The sequence below is a fragment of the Mobula birostris genome, chromosome 28, assembly GCF_030028105.1.
Source record: "Mobula birostris isolate sMobBir1 chromosome 28, sMobBir1.hap1, whole genome shotgun sequence".
NCBI classification, from domain to species: domain Eukaryota; kingdom Metazoa; phylum Chordata; class Chondrichthyes; order Myliobatiformes; family Myliobatidae; genus Mobula; species Mobula birostris.
Window position 1 is genome coordinate 3,438,839 of NC_092397.1, and position 21,107 is coordinate 3,459,945.

General features: G+C 52.5%; 1 pseudogene; it reads right to left on the reverse strand.

Annotated features, from left to right (window-relative positions):
- The window catches only part of LOC140188918 (protein phosphatase 1A-like), a 206,188-nt pseudogene extending 185,537 nt beyond the window's left edge, over window positions 1-20,651 (reverse strand).
- Window positions 20,652-21,107: the final 456 nt, after the last annotated feature.

The window sequence follows — 21,107 nt, forward strand, 5'->3', positions numbered from 1 at the left end:
GAGAGAGGGGAGAGAGGTAGAGAGGGAGAGAGGGGAGAGAGAGGGTCAGAGCTTGGGAAAGGGGAGAGAGGGGTCAGAGCTGGGGAAAGGGGAGAGAGGGGGTCAGAGCTTGGGGAAAGGGGAGAGAGGGGGTCAGAGCTTGGGGAAAGGGAGAGAGAGGGGGTCAGAGCTTGGGGAAGGGGAGAGAGGGGGTCAGAGCTTGGGGAAGGGGAGAGAGGGGGTCAGAGCTTGGGGAGAGAGACGGCTGAAGGAGAGGGGGTCAGAGCTTGGGGAAAGGGAGAGGAGGGGGTCAGAGCTTGGGGAAGGGGAGAGAGGGGTCAGAGCTTGGGGAAAGGGGAGAGAGAGGGGGTCAGAGCTTGGGGAAAGGGGAGAGAGGGGGGTCAGAGCTTGGGGAAAGGGGGAGAGAGGGGGTCAGAGCTTGGGGAAAGGGGAGAGAGGGGGTCAGAGCTTGGGGAAAGGGGAGAGAGGGGGTCAGAGCTTGGGGAAAGGGGGAGGGGAGGGGGAGGGTCAGAGCTTGGGGAAAGGGGAGAGAGGGGGGCAGAGCTTGGGGAAAGGGGAGAGAGGGGGTCAGAGCTTGGGAAAGGGGAGAGAGGGGGTCAGAGCTTGGGGAAAGGGGAAGAGAGGGGGGCAGAGCTTGGGGAAAGGGGAGAGAGGGGGTCAGAGCTTGGGGAAAGGGGAGAGAGGGGGTCAGAGCTGGGGAAAGGGAGAGAGGGGGTCAGAGCTGGGGAAAGGGGGAGAGAGGGGGTCAGAGCTTGGGGAAAGGGGAGAGAGGGGGGGCAGAGCTTGGGGAAAGGGGAGAGAGGGGGTCAGAGCTTGGGAGAAGGGAGAGAGGGGGGCAGAGCTTGGGGAGAGGGGAGAGAGGGGGGCAGAGCTTGGGGAAAGGGGAGAGAGGGGGTCAGAGCTTGGGGAAAGGGGGGAGAGAGGGGGCAGAGCTTGGGGAAGAGGGGAGAGAGGGGGCAGAGCTTGGGAAAGGGGAGAGAGGGGGCAGAGCTTGGGGAAAGGGGAGAGAGGGGGTCAGAGCTTGGGGAGAGGGGAGAGAGGGGGGCAGAGCTTGGGGAAAGGGGAGAGAGGGGCAGAGCTTGGGAAAGGGGAGAGAGGGGGGCAGAGCTTGGGGGAAAGGGGAGAGAGGGGGGCAGAGCTTGGGGAAAGGGGAGAGAGGGGGGCAGAGCTTGGGGGAAAGGGGAGTGGGACAGAGGGAGATGAAACCCAGGTCTCTGGTGCTGAGGGACAGCAGCTTGACACACTGTGCCCTCGTCTCGCTGGTCTGGGGTCCCAAGGCTAAACCCACCACAGTCGGAGTACCGGAGGGACAGGACAGGAAAAGTCGGTGGGGGGGCGGGGGTGTTGAGGTCAGGGGAGTGGTGCTAGGAGCCCGGGGGCAGGGGTTCAGGCCGACCGCCGTGCGGGGATGCTTCCTGACCTTTGACCCGTGCCTCAGGTAGGCGTCGAGCTCGGCTTCCCTCCGTTTGGCCTCCTCCGAGGGCCTGGGTTGCATTCTCGAAGCAGACCAGCTCAATGCTCATGTTATCGCGGGCTCCCCTGAGGAAAACGAAGCGAAGCCTGCGGTCAGTCCCTGTTTCTCCACAAACCCCCACCACGACCCCATCTGACAACCAGAAAGGGGGAGCTGTTTCAGGTTCCAGCGGATCTATCCTGCGCCAATTACAAAGACAGCAGCTACGTTTCACAAGGAGTTTGAGGAGATCTGGTCTGTCACTGAATTCTCCACAGATGAGCCCTGGAGAGCGTTGGGACTGGCCACATCACTGTCCGGCCACGGCACAGGATTGGGAAAAGCCGCAGAGAGTTGGAAACTCAGCCGGCCCCAGCGTGGGCGCCAGTCTCCCCGTCATCGAGGCCACCTCCTCAGGAAGGCAGTGCCCCACCTCTCAGAAGCCACACCACCCCCAGGACTTTACCCCCGTCTCGTTACGGAAATCCTACAAAAAACTCGTGGATGCGGCCCAGTCCATCACGGGTAAAGCCCTCCCCATTACTGAGCACATCGACACGAAACGTTGTCACAGGAAAGCAGCATCCGTCATCAGGGACCCCCACCACCCAGGACAGACTCTCTTCTCACTGCTGCCATCAGGAAGGAGCTACAGGAGCCCCAGGTCCCACACCACAGGTTCAGGAACAGTTTATTACCCCTCAACCATCAGGCAGGAGGGTACAGGAGCCCCAGGTCTCACACCACCAGGTTCAGGAACAGTTATTACCCCTCAACCATCAGGCAGGAGGTACAGGAGCCGCCAGGTCTCACACCACCAGGTTCAGGAACAGTTATTACCCCTCAACCATCAGGAAGGAGGTACAGGAGCTTCACGTTCACACCACCAGGTTCAGGAACAGTTATTACCCCTCAACCATCAGGAAGGGAGGTACAGGAGCCTCAGGTCCCACACCACCAGGTTCAGGAACAGTTATTACCCCTCAACCATCAGGCAGGAGGTACAGGAGCCTCAGGACCCCACACCACCAGGTTCAGGAACAGTTATTACCCCTCAACCGTCAGGCTCCTGAACCAGAGGGGTTAACTCCACTCACCCCATCACTGAACTGTTCCCACAACCTAGGACAACTTTCAAGGACTCTTCATCTCCTGTTCTCGATATTTATTGCTTATTTATTTATCATTATTTCTTTCTTTTTGTATTTGCACAGTTTGTTGTCTTTGCACTGTGGTTGAACACCCAAGTTGGGCCATCTTTCATTGTAGATACTATTCTATAGATTTGTTGAGTATGCCCACAGGAAAATAAATCTACACGTACTTTCATAATGACTTTTACCTTGAACCGCCACCGGGGAGGAGGTACAGGAACCTGGAGACACACACTCAATGTTTCTGAGACGGCTTCTGCCATCAGAGTTCTGTACAGGCATTGAACCCCGTGAACTGTTTTGGCACTACTTTTTGAAACAGAATAATTTACGGCACATTTCATGTGCTGCACCGGACTGCTGCCACAACCTGGAGTCCTGTGCCCGAGTCTCAGGCGCATATATGTGTCCAGGGAGCCCAAGACAAAGGGCTGCCACAAAAAAAACACAAATTCCATGACATGTGTGAGTGATGATAAACTGATTCTGATCTGGGTCTCTGTTGTGGACTGGGAGTGGGAAGGGGGCAGGGAGAGGGGAATCATTGTTGGGGAGGAGGGGACGGAGCAGGAAGCACCAGAGAGACATTCTGTAATGATCAATAAACGAGTTGTTTGGGAATCAAATGCCCCTTGCCTGGTTGTCTCAGGGCCGGGTGTGTCTGCCCCCCCCCCCCACCTGTCCCACACCCCTCCCACGGCGATCCACCCTCGCCATTCCCAACATCCTTTGTTCCCGCCAGATTTACAAGCTCGATCTCTGCTCCAGGTTGACAAATTCAGCATTGCCCAAAAGTCACTGAAAGCAAGCATGCAAGTACAGCAGGCAGTGAAGAAAGCTAATGGCATGCTGGCCTTCATAACAAGGGGAATTGAGTATAAGAGCAAAGAGGTCCTTCTGCAGTTGTACAGGGCCCTGGTGAGACCACATCTGGAGTACTGTGTGCAGTTTTGGTCTCCAAATTTGAGGAAGGACATTCTTGCTATTGAGGGAGTGCAGCGTAGGTTCACGAGGTTAATTTCCAGGATGGCGGGGCTGTCATATGTCGAAAGATTGGAGCGACTGGGCTTGTATACACTGGAATTTAGAAGGTTGAGAGGGGATCTTATTGAAACATATAAGAATATTAAGGGATTGGACACACTGGAGGCAGGAGGCATGTTCCCGCTGATGGGTGAGTCCAGAACCAGAGGCCACAGTTTAAGAATAAGGGGTAGGCCATTTAGAACGGAGTTGAGGAAAAACCTTTTCACGCAGAGGATTATGGTTCTGTGGAATGCTCTGCCTCAGAAGGCAGTGGAGGCCAAGTCTCTGGATGCTTTCAGGAAAGAGATGTATAGAGCTCTTAAAGACAGCAGAATCAAAGGTTATGAGGATAAGGCGGGAACTGGATACTGATAGTGATGATCAGCCAGGATCACAGTGAATGGCGGTGCTGGCTCGAAGGGCCAAATAGCCTACTCCTGCACCTGTTGTCTATTGTCTGTTGTCTTAGGCACCCTGGTGATATGTATGTGCCCAAGAATTTTACACAGCGCTGGACTCGAGTGATAATAAACCCAATTCTGACTGACACACACAAAACACTCAGCCGGTCAGGGGTCACCGACGGAGAGGAATAAACAGTCAAAGGCCGAGACCCTACCTCAGGGCCTCCGATTCCCGTCTGTTTGCTCACAGTGGCAGTGCCGAGCAAAGGCAAAAAGTTTACTACAAAACAGTGAGGCATGGAAACAGAATGATGAAGCCTGTTTTAGAGTGCTGTGTGCAGTTGTGGTCACCCAGGAGTAAATAAGTTTGCAAGAGTGCAGAGCAAATTCACAAGGATGTTGCCGGGTCTGGAGGACTGGAGTTATAAGGAAAGATTGAATAGGTACGGACTTTATTCCTTGGAACGTTAAAAGATTGAGAGGAGATTTGATAGAGGTAGACAAAATTATCAAGGGTATAGATCGAGCTAAATGCAAGCAGGCCTTTTCACTGAGGTTGGGTGGGACGACAACCAGAGGTCATTGGGTTAAGGGTGAAAGGTGAAAAGTTTAAGGGGAATAACTTCTTCACTCAGAGGATGGTGGGAGTGAGAAACTCAAGAGGGGCATGTGAGCCCGATTTCAACGTTTAATGTCTGGATATGTCCATGGATGGCAGGGCTATGGAAGGCTTTAGTCCTGGTGCTGGTTGATGGGAGCAAGCAGTTTAAATGAGGAGAAGATGGCGGCGCGACGACAGCGCGCACGGCCTCTCCGGTGAAGGACATCTGTAATCTGTCAAGTAGGGGACCGTGCACAATTTTGATTTGATGGAGACGGACGTGGGAGTACGGAGGAACATCTGGAAAACTTCTGAAATGCTGCTTCGCTGCCACTGTGTGGTAACCGGAATCTCCAGAGCAGAAGGCCCAAAATCCTCGGCTTTGCTTGTTTCAGCGGCCAGGGCGAGGTCAAAGGCGCTGGGCAGAGGATGGCGCTCCGGAGGCTGTATCGGAGAGGCTGGTCGGAGGCTCAGAGTTTTCGGATGGACGGACTCAGTGTTGGCTGTGGTCGGCTGCTTCCAAGGCATCGGCAAGTTGACGGTGCCTGGAGGTTTACGGCAGGGAGTTTCTCCCTTTTGCAGCCTGCTATCGGGGACTCAGGAGTCGATCGACTTGGGACTTTGAGACTTTTTTTTTTACCGTGCCCATGGTCTGTTCTTTATCAAATTATGGTATTGTTTTGCACTGCTATAACTATATGTTATAATTACGCGATTCTGTCAGTGTTAGTCTTTGGTTTGTCCTGTTTTTCTGTGATATCACTCCAGAGAAACATTGTATCATTTCTTAATGCATGTATGCATTTCTAAATGACAATAAGAGGACTGAGTGTTAAATAATCTTAAGAAAAGGGTTCAGCACAGACTAGATGGGCTGAAGGACCTGTTTCTGGGCTGTACCATTCAGAACTCTGAAGGGAGTTGTCAGAACATCACACGAAATGCCGGGGGAACTCAGCAGGTCAGACAGAGTCTTTGGAAATGAACAAACGGTCAACGTTTCGGGCCGAGACCCTTCATCGGGGCCGGAAAGGAAGGGGGAAGAGGCTGGAACAAGGAGGGAGAGGAAGGACAAGCTGGAAGATGATAGGTGCAGCCAGGTGGGTTTGGGAGAGGGTACAAAGCAAGAAGCTGGGAGGTGATTGGTGGAAGAGGTAACGAGCTGAAGGAGGTGGGATCTGATAGGAGAGGAGAGTGGAACATGGGAGAAAGGGAAGGAGGAAGGACACCAGAGGGAGGAGATAGGTAAGGTGAGGGGAAGAGGTGAGAAGACTCTTCGGTTCTGGTTGCCTCACTGGGGCAAGGCCGGGGAGGCTTTACTGAGGGTGCAGAGGCAATCTACCTGGATTACAGAGCGCAAGAGATTCTGCAAGGCAACAAGACAAACCCCTTGCCCCCACCCCCCCCATCGTCTACCCCTCGCATTAGAGAGCACGTCTCACGAGGGTAGGAAATGAATAAACGGTCGACACTCCGGGCTGCAGGCTGCCAAATATTTCGACATTTTGTGGGTGTTGCTCAACCTGCAGAATTTCCTGTGCTCAGAACACCACGTTCAAGCAACAGGACATCAAAACCAGGATGTGAACACTGAGGCTTTATAAGGCATCGGTCAGACCACACTTGGAACACTGAGGGCTGTTTTGGGCCCTTTATCTAGGAACAGATGTGCTGGCCTTCGGGACGGTCCGGAGGCGGCTCAGGAGAATGAGTCTGGGAATGAAAGGGTTAACATACAAGGAGCGTTTTGGTGGCTCCGGGCCTTTCCTCACCGGAGTTTAGAAGAATGAGGAGGGATTCTCATTGAAGCCTATGTAAGGCCTAGATAGAGTGGACATGGAGAGAATGTTTCCTATAGTGGGGGAGTCTAGGACCAGAGGACACAGATAGAGTGGATATGGAGAGGATCTTTCCTATAGTGGGGAATCTAGCACCAGAGGACACAGATAGAGTGGATGTGGAGAGGATGCTTCCTATAGTGGGGAGTCTAGGACCAGAGGACACAGATAGAGTGGATGTGGAGAGGATGCTTCCTATGGTGGGGGAGTCTAGGACCAGAGGACACAGATAGAGTGGATGTGGAGAGGGTGTTTCCTATAGTGGGGGAGTCTAGGACCAGAGGACACAGATAGAGTGGATGTGGAGAGGGTCTTTCCTGTAGTGGGGGAGTCTAGGACCATAGGACACAGATAGAGTGGACGTGGAGAGGGTGTTTCCTGTAGTGAGGGAGTCTAGGACCAGAGGGCACAGATGGAGTGGATGTGGAGAGGGTGTTTCCTGTAGTGAGGGAGTCTAGGACCAGAGGGCACAGATAGAGTGGATGTAGAGAGGATGTTTCCTATAGTGGGGTATCTGGGACCAGAGGACACAGATAGAGTGGATGTGGAGATGATGTTTCCTATAGTGGGGGAGTCTAGGACCTGAGGACACAGATAGAGTGGATGTGGAGAGGATGCTTCCTATGGTGGGGGAGTCTAGGACCAGAGGACACAGATAGAGTGGATGTGGAGAGGATGCTTCCTATGGTGGGGGAGTCTAGGACCAGAGGACACAGATAGAGTGGATGTGGAGAGGGTGTTTCCTATAGTGGGGGAGTCTAGGACCAGAGGACACAGATAGAGTGGATGTGGAGAGGATGTTTCCTATAGTGGGGGAGTCTAGGACCAGAGGACACAGATAAGATGGATGTGGAGAGGATGTTTCCTATAGTGGGGGAGTCTAGGACCAGAGGACACAGATAAGGTGGATGTGGAGAGGATGTTTCCTATAGTAGGGGAGTCTAGGACCAGAGGACACAGATAGAGTGAATGTGGAGAGGGTCTTTCCTGTAGTGGGGGAGTCTAGGACCAGAGGACACAGATAGAGTGGATGTGGAGAGGATGCTTCCTATAGTGGGGGAGTCTAGGACCAGAGGACACAGATAGAGTGGATGTGGAGAGGATGTTTCCTATGGTGGGGGAGTCTAGGACCAGAGGACACAGATAGAGTGGATGTGGAGAGGATGTTTCCTATGGTGGGGGAGTCTAGAACCAGAAGGCACAGACTCAGAATAGAGACACATCCATTTAGAACAGAGATGAGGAGAAATTTCTTTAGCCGGAGAGTGGTGAATCTGTGGAATTCATTGCCAGAGACGGCTGTGGAGGCCAGGTCATTGGGTATATTTGAAGCTGAGGTTGATAGGTTCTTGATTAGTCAGGGTGTCAAAGGTTACGGGGAGAAGGCAGGAGAACAGGGTGGAGAGCGATAAGAAACCGACGGTCTGAATGGCCCTAATTCTGCTCCTGCGTTTTACGGTGTTACAAACTCTCCTGGAGCTAGCAACGCTAACGGGGGAACTTCACTCGGGGCGGAGGGGGGGTGAGTGCAGATCCAGCTGCCGTTGCAAGTGGTGAATACAGGCTTGGCTCAACAGTTGATAGAAGTTTGGACGGGTACACGGACGGGAGAGTTGTGGTTCCGGTCCAGGCAGTGGGCAGTTTAAATGGGTCAACATGGACCAGAGGGGCCGAAGGGCCTGTTTCTGTGCCAGTGTTCCCCATCATGGGCAAACAGGAGCAGGGCCGTGCGAGCGGGTCAGAGGGTGGGGATCCCGCGTTAACTCGCCACCGGCACCAGGCCCCGCGTCAGCAGCGTGTTCACAACGTGAGCCACACAACACAAGGGCCGAATCAGGCCACTCAACCCCTTGAACTGCTGCTGCACTGTGCTCGGCTGATCTCTGAGGCACCCATATCCTCCCCTGGAGGTGTCTGACTGTCCTTGGGGAGTGCAGTGGAACAGAGGGACCTCGGGGCACAGGGACATGGTACCCTGAAAGCCGGGCCACCAGACAGGGCAGAGAAGGGGTCATTTGCCACCTGGCCTTCACCGGCCGGGGCACCGAGTACAGGAGCTCAGACACCAGGTTGGTGCCAGCTAGACGTTGGCCAGGCCACGTTTGGAGTATCGCGTTCCGTCTCGGCCGCCCTGCCAAAGGAAAAAATGCCGCTGAGCTGGAGAGAGTGGAGAGGAGTTTTACGAGGGTGTGGCCAGGACTGAGTTATGGAGAGAGGCTGGGCAGGCTAGGACTTTATTACCTTGGAGCACAGGAGAGACTGAGGGGTGACCTTATAGAGGTGTGTAGAACCATGAGGGATACAGATAGGGTGAATACACGCAGTGTTTTTCCCAGGATTAGAGAATCACCAAATAGAGGACACAGATTTGAGGTGAGGGGGAAGAGATTTAATAAGAGCCTAAGGGGCAACTTCTGCACCTAGAGGGTTCAAAGTCCAAAGTAAATTTTATTACCAAAGTACATATATGTCACCATAAACAACCCCAAGATTCATTTTCCTGAGGGCATACTCAGCAAATCTATTGTAACTATAACAGCATCAATGAAAGAATGCAGAAGACAACAGGACCGTGCAAATGCAAATATAAATAATTAGCAATAAATAACGAGAACAGGAGATAAAGAGTCCTTAAAGTGAGATCATTGGTTGTGGGAGCATCTCAATGAGTGAAGTTATCCCCTTTTGTCCAAGAGCCTGATGGTTGAGGGGTAGTAACTGTTCCTGAACCTGGTGGTGCGAGTCCTGAGGCTCTTGTACCTTCTACCTGATGGTAGCAGTGAGAAGAGAGCGTGGACTGGGTGGTGGGGGGTCTCTGATGATGGGTGCTGCTTTCCTGCGACAACGCTCCGTGTAGATGTGCTCAGTGGTGGGGAGGGATTTACCCGTGGTAGACTGGGCCGTACCCACCACCTTTTGTAGGATTTGCCGTTTGAGGGCATCGATGTTTCCATCCAGTGAGGCAAGCCAGTCAACACACTCTCCCCGGCACATCTACAGAAGTCTATCGAAGTTTTAAATGTCAACTAGTGGTCGGCATCTGGAACCAACTGTCAGAGGAAGTGGTTGAGACAGATACGATAGTATCATTTAAGAAGCACTTATCCGGAGGAATAATTGGACAGGTACGTGGATAGGAGAAGTTTAAAGCAGGGGTTTCCCGAACTTTTTGTTTTAATGCCACAAACCAAAACCCATTAACCAAGGGGGTCTGTAGACCCCAGTTTGGAAACCCCTGGTCTAGGGGGACACGGGTCGAATGCAGTGAAGTGCGTCGATTCGCACCAGTGACCCACAGGGGCTGAGAATGTGCTGGGGGGGGAGGGGGGCAGCCCGCACGTGTGCCAACACGGCACGCCCACAACGCACCCACTCCACCCCTTTGTACTGTGGGAGGAAACTGGAGCGCCTGGGGGAAACCCGCGCGGTCCGCAGGACAGCGTGCAAACTCATCACAGGCCGCGGTGGGGAATTGGACCCGGGCTGCCACTGGCACTGTGATAACCGCTACGCCACCTGGCCGCCCGCTAACCGGTACCAGCTTTGGCGGGGGATCTTTGACTCACAGACCTCTAGCGCGGCGTGGCAAGCAAAAACCCGCCCGCTCACCTTGTACAGGCAGGGTGTCCGCCACCATGTTACAGATGAGCTCCAGGTTGTCGGTGATCTCGAGCGCCGGACCGGACGAAGGCGCACAGCTCCTCGTTGGTCATGACGTCCAGATGCCGTCGCAGGCCAGCACGGCGAACTCGTCTGCGGCTGGAGCGCTCGATCACCATCACCTCCGGCTCGGGCGACACCAGCTGCTCGGTGGGGACCCTTGCCGTCGACGCACTTGTAGTCGTAGTCGCCCAGGGCGCGGGAGACGGCCAGCGAGCCGTTCACGCGCTGCACCATGACCGCTGCCCCCCGCCCCGCTGGATCCTCTCCTTCTCGCGCGGGTTGCAGGGCTTGTGGTCCTCGGTGCAGAAGTGCTCGGAGCTGCCCCGCTGTAGCACGCCCCTCGAGTCCCCCGCAGTTGATGAGGTAGACGTGGGTGGGGGGAGACCAGCAGGGCCACCCGCCGTGGAGCCGCTCCGGTCCATGTCGTTGTCGGCCAGCGCCGAGTCCGCTGCGCATCCGCTCGTCGATGTTCAGGAATCCGGTACCGGATGGCGCGGCGCACGCTCTCCACTGCAGCCGGCGTGTCCAGGCGCCCCTCCAACAGCCCTGGAGAAGAGCGAAGATCAGCGATAGGCGGGCTGGGTGGGTTGAGGTCTCGTCACTGGGACAGAGAGCTGCTTATCGCTCGTCTGTCCTACCCGCTACTTGTGTTTTCAGTTAAAAATTCATAATCTGATTTGTGGAGGTATTTCAATTTGCGCAGTGTGTGTATGTCAGATTGATTCCTGGGATGGCAGGACTTTCATATGATGAAAGACTGGATCGACTAGGCTTATACTCTCTGGAATTTAGAAGATTGAGGGGGGATCTGATTGAAACATATAAAATCCTAAAGGGATTGGACAGGCTAGATGCAGGAAGATTGTTCCCGATGTTGGGGAAGTCCAGAACAAGGGGTCACAGTTTGAGGATAAAGGGGAAGCCTTTTAGGACTGAGATTAGGAAAAACTTCTTCACACAGAGAGTGGTGAATCTGTGGAATTCTCTGCCACAGGAAACAGTTGAGGCCCAGTTCATTGGCTATATTTAGGAGGGAGTTAGATATGGCCCTTGTGGCTAAAGGGATCAGGGGGTATGGAGAGAAGGCAGGTACAGGGTTCTGAGTTGGATGATCAGCCATGATCATACTGAATGGTGGTGCCGGCTCAAAGGGCCGAATGGCCTACTCCTACACCTATTTTCTGTGTTTTCTACATGTGCTTCATGGGTGCTCTGCGCTCCGGAGGAACATGGTTTTGTTTGGTTGTATATACGTACGGTCAGGGCCCAACGCACCTGAGGGGAGAGCACAGAAATCCGGGGAGGAGGGAGGCGAGAAGCAACCTCGCAGGACTAGAGCCGGAGGGACACTCAACGGGGGTTTGACAAGCGGAGGGAGTCTGCCGTTTAACGGCAGGTGGGGGGGGGCTCGAGGCAATGGAGATGCAGGAGGCGTTTTGGAGGGAAGAGGGACGAGAGGAGCGCATGGGAGGGAGAGTAAGGACCGTGGAGGGGGGGGGGGGGGGTCACTGTCTCCCACCTGTGAACTCGCGGCTGCCGGTGATGTGGTGCAGGAGGTGCTGGGCGCAGTAGCGGGCCACGCCCGAGCCCGCGTGCCCGTCGTAGATGGCGAAGAAGGACCAGTTCTTCAGCCGGTCGCCCAGCTCGGGCATGGCTGAGTGGGCGTCCTCCATGTCCACTCGCCAGCCCTGCATACTGCACAGCCCGTAGCGCAGTCCGTTCCCCTCCCCGCGCTCGTTCAGCTTCTCCGTCTTCGGGCGGTCCAGGAAGGCCCCCATCTCGATCCCACCTGCAACGTGTCACAGGAGAGAAGGGGCATTCAGCAATAACAGTACCAACACACCCCCTGGGACCCCCTGTAAGTACCAGGACCCTCCCCGGGACATTTGTAAATACCCTGAGTTCCCCTCGAAACCTCCTGTGTAACACTCATGGAGCTCTGCAGGAGTTGGGACCACTTCTTTTCACATTATATGTCAATGACTTGAATGACAGAATCGATGGCTTTTTGTTCAAGCTTGAGAACGATACAAAGTTTGTTCGCATTGAGGGCGAAGAGAGTCTGCAGAAAGACTTACGAGAAATTGGGAGAATGAGCAAACAAGTAGCAGATGGGATACAGTGTTTGGTCGTGCACTTTGGCAGAAGGAATAAAGGCAGAGACTACTTCCGAAACGGGAGGCAACATTCGGGAATCACAGGTGCAAAGGGATTTGGGCGCGCTCGTGCAGGATTCCCTGAAGGTTAACTTGCAGGTTGAGTCCGCGGTGAGGACGGCAAGCTAGCATTCGCTTCAAGAGGGCCAGAATGAAAAGCAAGGATGTAACGCTGGCACTGGTCAGACCACACTTGGGAGCTTTGTGAACCGTCCTAAGAAAGGATGCGCTGGCCTTGGAGAGGGTCCGGAGGAGGCCCACTGTAACGATGTTGGTAATGAAAGGGTTAATGCATGAGGAGCGTCTGATGGCTTTGGACTGGGTGGAGTTTACAGGAATGATGGGGGGGATGAGAGAGAGAATCTCATTAAAACCTAATGAATATTGAAAGGTCTGGACAGAGCAGACGTAGAGGAGATGCTCCTTAGAGTGGGTACGTCTCCGACCAGTGGGCACAGCCTCAGAGCAGAGCAGCAGTTCCCACCTTTGTTATGCTGAGGAGCCTTTAACCGAGAGTTTGTGGAGCCCAGGAACATCCCTTTAGTACAGAGATGAGAAGCAACAATCGCTCTCATTTTTTTTTTTACAGCTGTGCGGGCTGACCATTGTCCTGAGCAGGAATTACCTTTTTTTAAAAAAAAAGCCTTTAAAATGCCAAAACTTCAGATAATTTTTTGTAATCTGCATACTTTGAATACCGAGCATGAAAATCGAAAAGTCTTTGGATTTTATTTATTAATTAAGGGGTACAATGAATTACACTCCAAGTGGACAACAGCCTTGTCGTAGGGTTTGGAGGCTTGCCTGCCTCAGTTACCCAGAGAGCTGTGCTGGCTGGAGTCAGGACTTTGTGCTTTGGCTCTTGATAGGGGAGTTAAGAAAGCTTGTGGGGTGTTAGCTTTCATAAGTCGAGGGACTTAAGAGTCGCGAGGTAATGATGCAGCTCTATAAAACTCTGGTTAGGCCACACTTGGAGTACTGTGTCCAGTTCTGGTCGCCTCACTATAGGAAGGATGTGGAAGCATTGGAAAGGGTACAGAGGAGATTTACCAGGATGCTGCCTGGTTTAGAGAGTATGCATTATGATCGGAGATTAAGGGAGCTAGGGCTTTACTCTTTGGAGGGGAGGAGGATGAGAGGAGACATGATAGAGGTGTACAAGATAATAAGAGGAATAGATAGAGTGGATAACCAGCGGCTCTTCCCCAGGGCACCACTGCTCAATACAAGAGGACATGGCTTTAAGGTAAGGGGTGGGAAGTTCAAGGGGGATATTAGAGGAAGGTTTTTTACTCAGAGAGTGGTTGGTGCGTGGAATGCACTGCCTGAGTCAGTGGTGGAGGCAGATACATTCGTGAAGTTTAAGAGACTGCTAGACAGGTATATGGAGGAATTTAAGGTGGGGGGGGGTATATGGGAGGCAGGGTTTGATGGTCTGCACAACATTATGGGCCGAAGGGCCTGTACTGTGCTGTACTATTCTGTGTTGGTAGGGTCACCCACACCAAACAGGGTCAAAGGGTAGAAGCCAGTCTAAGACTGGTCCACCAGTCTGGCAGGTTCAGGACTAACACTCCCGGGCCAGTCAAACAAAATTGTTACAGGAACAGCAATGAAGAATCCTTCCCCATCTGAGTGTGACAGTATTCCTAAGTCTCCACCCGGGACTTAAATGACTGACAGCAGAGAAGCTACTGACACCATGCCCAACCGCCTACCTGCCTGTCATCTCAATACAATGTGCATCTTTGGACATTAAGCTCCCAGCTATAATCTTCTTTCAGCCACGATTCAGTGATGCCCACACCATACCTGCCAATCTGTAACTGTGCAGAAAGTTCATCTCCCATATCCTGTATACTGCACACATTCCAGTATTAACATCTTCAGACCCCCATTCACCCTTCTTGATTTTGTCCACCTTTTATGCTACAACTCACCCTGTCGACTGCAAAATCAACAGCCTCTCCTTGCTAGCAGTCTCACTACACATTGCCTCTGTTTGTAAACCAACTACCTCATCCTCAACCTTGTCACTTCGGTTCCCAGCTCCTTGTAAAGACACTGCCCAGAAGACAACAAATGGCAAACCACTTCTGCAGAAAAAACACTGCCAAGAACAATCATGGTAATGGAAAGACCATGATCGCCCCACGTCACATGATGATGATATCATACGACACTGCACATAATGATGCTGTCATATGACAAGGCACATGATGATATTGACCAATCACTAGTGTGCTTGTTAACAACTTCTGGTGTGGTATCTTATGCAAGACTGTTACAAAATCCAATAATTCAACCACAGGTGATCAGGAGCAACCTCAGGAGTCTGTGACCTAAAACACTGACCCCGTTTCCCTCTGCACAGATGCTGCCTCACCCAGTTTTATTTCCCTCTTCCACTCCGTGTTCTCTGGTTTCGTTTTGGACTAACGGCATCTGCAGGTTTTTTTTTGAAACAGAACCCGGCTGCGTATCACTGGCATGTCATGGAATTTGTCAACTTTGCGACAGCAGTAGATTGCAATACATAAAGAGTACAGAAAAAACTGGATTAAAGTGTCTATATACATACACACACACACACACATTTTCAAAATAGTTAAATTAAGTAGTGCAAAAACAGAAATGGAAAAAGTAGTGGGCAGCGTTCACGGGTTCAATGTCCATTCAGAAATCGGATGGCAGAGGGGAAGAAGCTGTTCCTGAATCGTTGAGTGTGTGTCTTCAGGCTCCTGTACCTCCTCCCTGATGGTAGCAATGAGAAGAGGGCATGTCCTGGATGATGGGGGTCCGTAATGATGGACGCTGCCTTTCTGAGGCATCGCTCCTTGAAGATGTCCTGGATACGGCGGAGGCCGGTGCCAATGATGGAGCTGACTGAGTTTACAACTCTCTGCAGTTTACTTCGACCCTGTGCAGTAGCCTCCCGTTCCCCCCCCCCCCCCGCCCCATATCAGACGGTGGTGCAGCCAGTCAGAATGCTCTCCATGGTACATCTGTAGAAATTTGTCAGGTGTCTTTGGTGACAAACCAAATCTCCTCAAACTCCTACTTAAGTATAGCCACTGTCGGGCCTTCTTTGTAACTGCATCGGGATGTTGGGACCAGGTTAGATCCTCAGAGATCTTGACACCCAGGAACTCGAAACTGCTCACTCTCTCCACTTCTGATCCCTCCATGAGGATTGGTATGTGTTCCCTTGACTTTCTGAAGTCCACAATCAGCTCTTTGGTCTTACTGACGCTGAGTGCCAGGTTGTTGCTGCGACACCACTCCACCAGCTGGTGTATCTCGCTCCTGCACGCCCTCTCCTCACCACCTGAGAATCTGCCGACACTGGTTGTATGGTCAGCAAATTTACAGATGGTATTTGAGCAGTGCCCAGCCCCACAGACGCGGCCGCGGAGAGTGGGCCAACTACACATCCCTGAGGTGCGCCAGAGTTGATTATCAGCGAGGTAGAGATTGTTACTACCACTCGGCAGACATGGCGGTCTTCCGGTTTTTGATCTTTGCCATGTGCTCTGGTTATCTGCCCACCAACAGGCCACTCGGCCCATTCTATCTGTACTGGCCATCTACTCAAGTCCCCTTTACCAGCTCTTGGTCTGTGCCTCCAATGCACAAGATCAGAACCAGGCCACAGAGGGTCGTAGGCTCCAACACAGTCCCAACCCTCCCCACCCTCCAGGTGTCTTTCAAAGTTGGGGCCTCAAGGAGACAGCATCCATCACCCAGGACATGCCCTCTCCTCATCTCTACCCTCAGGGAGGAGGTACAGGAGCCTGAAGACACACATTCACTAACGGGGAGGCCAGCTAGTGGTACGGAGACATGGCAGGAGGCCTCCGCCCTCGAGTGACTGCTCGATGGCGAGAAAGGGGCTGCTGATTCTCGAGTTGGGGGAAACAAAATAAGCAACGTTTCAGAGTGTGACATCGAAACAGCGAGCTGTTGGCCCCCCTCCCAACTCACTGTGGCAGAGTCGATATCTCCCCCCACCTCATACAGGTTCTGGGCCTGCATTCACTGGAATTCAGAACAATGAGGAGGGGACCTCATTGAAACCTATCGAATGGTGAAAGGCCTCGATAGAGTGGATGTGGAGAGGATGTTTCCTATAGTGGGGGAGTCTAGGACCAGAGGACACAGATAGAGTGGATGTGAAGAGGATGTTTCCTATAGTGGGGGAGTCTAGGACCAGAAGGCACAGATAGAGTGGATGTGGAGAGGATGTTTCCTATGGTGGGAGAGTCTAGGTCCAGAGGGCACAGATAGAGTGGATGTGGAGAGGATGTTTCCTGTAGTGGGGGAGTCTAGGACCAGAGGACACAGATAGAGTGGATGTTGAGAGGATGTTTCCTGTAGTGGGGAAGTCTAGGACCAGAGGACACAGATAGAGTGGATGTGGAGAGGATGTTTCCTATAGTGGGGAGTCTAGGAAGTGGAGAAGATGTTTCCTATAGTGGGGAGTCTAGGACCAGAGGACACAGATAGAGTGGATGTGGAGAGGATGTTTCCTATAGTGGGGGAGTCCAGGACCAGTGGACACAGATAGAGTGGACATGGAGAAGATGTTTCCTATAGTGGGGAGTCTAGGACGTGGAGAGGATGTTTCCTATAGTGGGGAGCCTAGGACCAGAGGGCACAGGTAGAGTGGATGTGGAGAGGATGTTTCCTATGGTGGGGGAGTCTGGGATCAGAGGACACAGCCTCAGAATAGAGGGACACCCTTTTAGAATGGAGACGAGGAGGAATTTCTTTAGCCAGCGAGTGCTGAATCTGTGGAATTCGTTGCTACAGGCAGATGGAGAGGCCAAATCATTGGGTATATTTAAGGCAGAGGTTGATAGGTTCTTGACTGGTCAGGGCATGAAGGGATACGGGGAGAAGGCAGGAGATTGGGGCTGAGAGCGAAAATGGATCAGCCATGATGAAATGGGGGAGCAAACTCAATGGGCCAAATGGCCCAATTCTGCTCCTGTGTCTTGTGGTCTTACAGTGAGAGTCTTCAAAGGGTTGGGATGGGCAGTGGTTTTTGACAGACTCTAGACTGTGGTGTCTGGGGGCTTTGCTGTTGCTTGGTGGGTGGTGGGTTGAGGCTTTTTGCTGGAACAAGTTGGGGTTCGGGGAGATGGGAGGGTTGATGCTTTGTTGCTGCTTGTGTGTGGGAGGTGGGAGTCAGGGTTCCTAACATTTCTCTGTCATTCATTCCTTGGTTTTTTTTTCCTCTCCGTTTCGTGGAAGTCTGTGAAGAGTAAGAATTTCAGGTTGTATACGATAGTCCTTCAAGTTGCCCACTGGTGTAGCCCGACTTCAAAGATCCTTCTTCTCCCAGGGGTGAGGTCTTTGGAGCTTCTGTTAGCCTTTCGTAGCTCTGAATCTTAATGGGATGAGGTTTCTAGCCCCGGTGGCCAACCCGGGATTGGGACTGTCCATGGCATAATTACTCGGGGATTGGAATCAGATTATTGTTATTATATGTACTGAGGTACAGTGAAAAGGCTTCAAGCCCACTTCTACCTCCACTGGGATTTTGTCCGAAGGCTCATTCCTTTCATCCCAGGATGTGTTCCTTTGAGCTCGGCACAGCTCAGATGCCATCTATAAATTTGCTGACAACACACCACTGCTGGCAGATTCCCAGGTGGTGACGAGAGGGCGTAAGGGAGCGAGATCTACCAGCTCGTGGAGTGGAGTGGTGCCGTAGCAACAACTCTGCACTCAGCATCAGCAAGACCAAAGAGCTGATTGTGGACTTCAGGAAAGGTAAGACGAAGGAACACATACCAATCCTCACAGAGGGATCAGAAGTGGAGAGAGTGAGCAGTTTCAAGTTCCTGGGTGTCAAGATCTCTGAGGATCTAACCCGGTCCCGACATATTGAAGTAGTTATAAAGAAGGCAAGACAGCGGCTATACTTCATTAGGAGTTTGAAGGGATTTGGCATGTCAACAAATACACTCAAAAACTTCTATTGTTGTACCATGGAGAGCATTCTGACAGGCTGCATCACTGTCTGGTATGGAGGGGCTACTGCACAGGACCGAAATAAGCTGCAGGGAGTTGTAAACTCAGTCAGCTCCGTCACGGGCACCGGCCTCCGTAGTATCCAGGACATCTTCAAGGAGCGATGCCTCAGAAAGGCAGCATCCATCATTACGGACCCCCATCACCCAGGACATGCCCTCTTCTCATTGCTACCATCAGGGAGGAGGTACAGGAACCTGAAGACACACACTCAACGATTCAGGAACAGCCTCTTCCCCTCCGCCATCTGATTTCTGAATGGACATTTATCCCATGAACACCACCTCTGCATTTTTTTGGGTATTACTATTTTTGCCCTACTTAATTTAATGACCTAACATAGATACTTACTATAATTAGTGTTTTTTTCTCTATTGTTACGTACTGCTGTGCAAAGTTAACAACTCTCATGACTCAATCCGGTGATATGAAATCGGATTCCGATTCTTCCAAATCTCCCAGTGGATGGCCCAGAGACCCTCTCCCGGTCATAGTTCCCATCCTCACGTCCAAGCATCCTCTCCGTGCCCCCCCCGTCAAAACCCTACACCAGTTTTACAGAATTCCAGCTCCACCCTCTCTCCCACCCCACGCCCCACCAGCCTCACTTCCTGAGGTGTTCCAAAGGCCAACGAGATTAGCGATGTTGGCCACGTGTGCATTGAAACAATTAGGATTCGGGCTCCATTTAATATCAGAGAGTATACAACCCGAAATTCTTACTCTTCACAGACACCCACGAAACAAGAAACCCCCCTCGCCCCTGTGGAATGAATGATGGGACAGCAAAGGCCCTGCAGCATTTAGCGGAAGGCATTGTTTGGATCAGCGACCAACACAGTCTGTGACTGCGCTGGGGGAGGGGGGCAGACCGCGGGTGTCACCAGCAACGGTTTAAACCCCAATACCTAGTTCCAGGAGTTAGGGGAGAGACAGACAGCAATTTGAAGATACACACACACACACACACACACAGTGAGAAGTTTGTACGCTCCCTCCCCGTGACCGCGTGGGTTTCCTCCAGGTGCTCCAGTTTCCTCCCACAGCCCGGAGACGCACCCAGTAGAGTCAGTAAACTGTGGAGATGCTTAGCGGGACACTTTCGGGCTGCCCCCCAGCACATCCCGCCAACTGTCGTTGGTCTTTAACGCCAAAAGTAACACATTTGCCTGCACATTTTGATATACGTGTGACAAGGCTAATTTTTAAAAACACACGCACGTCATGTGATACATAGCTACATACACATTCTTGAATGCATACACACACTCTATCTGTCTAACAGACACACGGGGTTGAAATTACAGGGGAGGATTAGGCTTCCCGTCCAGCGGGCCAGCCGGAGACGAGACCCCCCCAGCCCCCAGCACCTCCACCAACTTTCCTCTCCCTGGGCCAGATGCTCAACGGGGAAGATTTCTGTTCCCCCCTCAACCCCTCCACAGTTCCCCACAATCCAGGGTTACCCCTTGACACCAGATACTATGGTCGATCCTCGAGGAGAGAGGAAAGAAGGAAAACGGGAGGGGAACGGGGACGAGAGGGGAAGGTATTTGTCCATTTCTTCCTCCAACCGGTGGAAACCGGAATGGGACGGCGGGGGGCGGGGGTGAAATCCCTTAATGATCGCTCCCACGAGCAATTACCGCGATGAAGCGCTATCTAGCTGCCGGGCCAGAAGGGGACAGGGTCTGGAAAAATCTGCCGAGGCTGGGAGAGGGGGAGGGAGCAGGTACAGAGCCAAGCTGGCCTTCAGGAGCCCAGAACTACGGGAGAACTCCCTCTCCCGCGACCTCCTTTCCAAAATCCTCCGTCTACTCACCCTCTCCGCCTCTGCTCCGGATTACACTGGTGTAGCCTCGCTCCTAGGAACAGCCATTTCCAATCCTAAAAAATCCCTGTACGCTCGTTTTAATGCTTCAAAAAAAAATAATTAAAACCCCTTCTTCCCCCTCCCCGGGGACTCCGCGGCTCCGCAAATAACAGCCTTACAGACTGCGAAATGTATTTATAATTCAAATCACACAGGGAGCTTTAAAAAGGGAATTTTAAATTGCTGGGGGGGGAAAAATTTGCAACAAGATTAAGGAAGTGGGTGGGAATTGGGCGGTTTGCAAAAACAACCCTCTCCCCTCCCCTTTTTATCTTTTGCCTTCCCTCCTTCCTGAAGTAAACGCAGGCGTTTGTTCAGCCCAGGCCCTCGACTGGAGGGGGGCAATTGCGCAAAAAAAAACGAAATAAAAAACGAGAGGAGGGGAGGGGGGACAGAACCCGTGAGAGAGAGCGGAGAGAGAGGGCGAGGTACCCGGATCTGCTGGAATGACATCACCGCCGGCCAATGGCCAGCCGCCACGTCACGCGATATTGACATGCTACACTCACTGGCAACATTGTATCCGGGGGAATCCGGGCAGGATTCCAAATCGCGGCGCTCCGGCTCTGCCGGGGCTCCCGTTGCGTTCATTTGGAGGTATTTAATCTCCGGGAGGGGAGACGGGGGGGGGGGGGTTTAACCCTTCCAACTTCACCCTGGACGTTTGATTCGGCGGGGGGGCGGAGGGTCAGGAATGGGAAAATGCAAACCCGGCCAGTTCCCATTTTCCAGTGTAATCGGGGAAATTTCCTGTGTAACTCCGGATCCGATCCAGCATTAAAAAAGTACACAGTTAGCCAAAAAAAAAACACGAATAGAAAATATTGAGGAGATTCATATTGAATAAATATTTTTAAAAAAACACTCGCAGATTCCTATAGAGAGCATTCTGACTGGCTG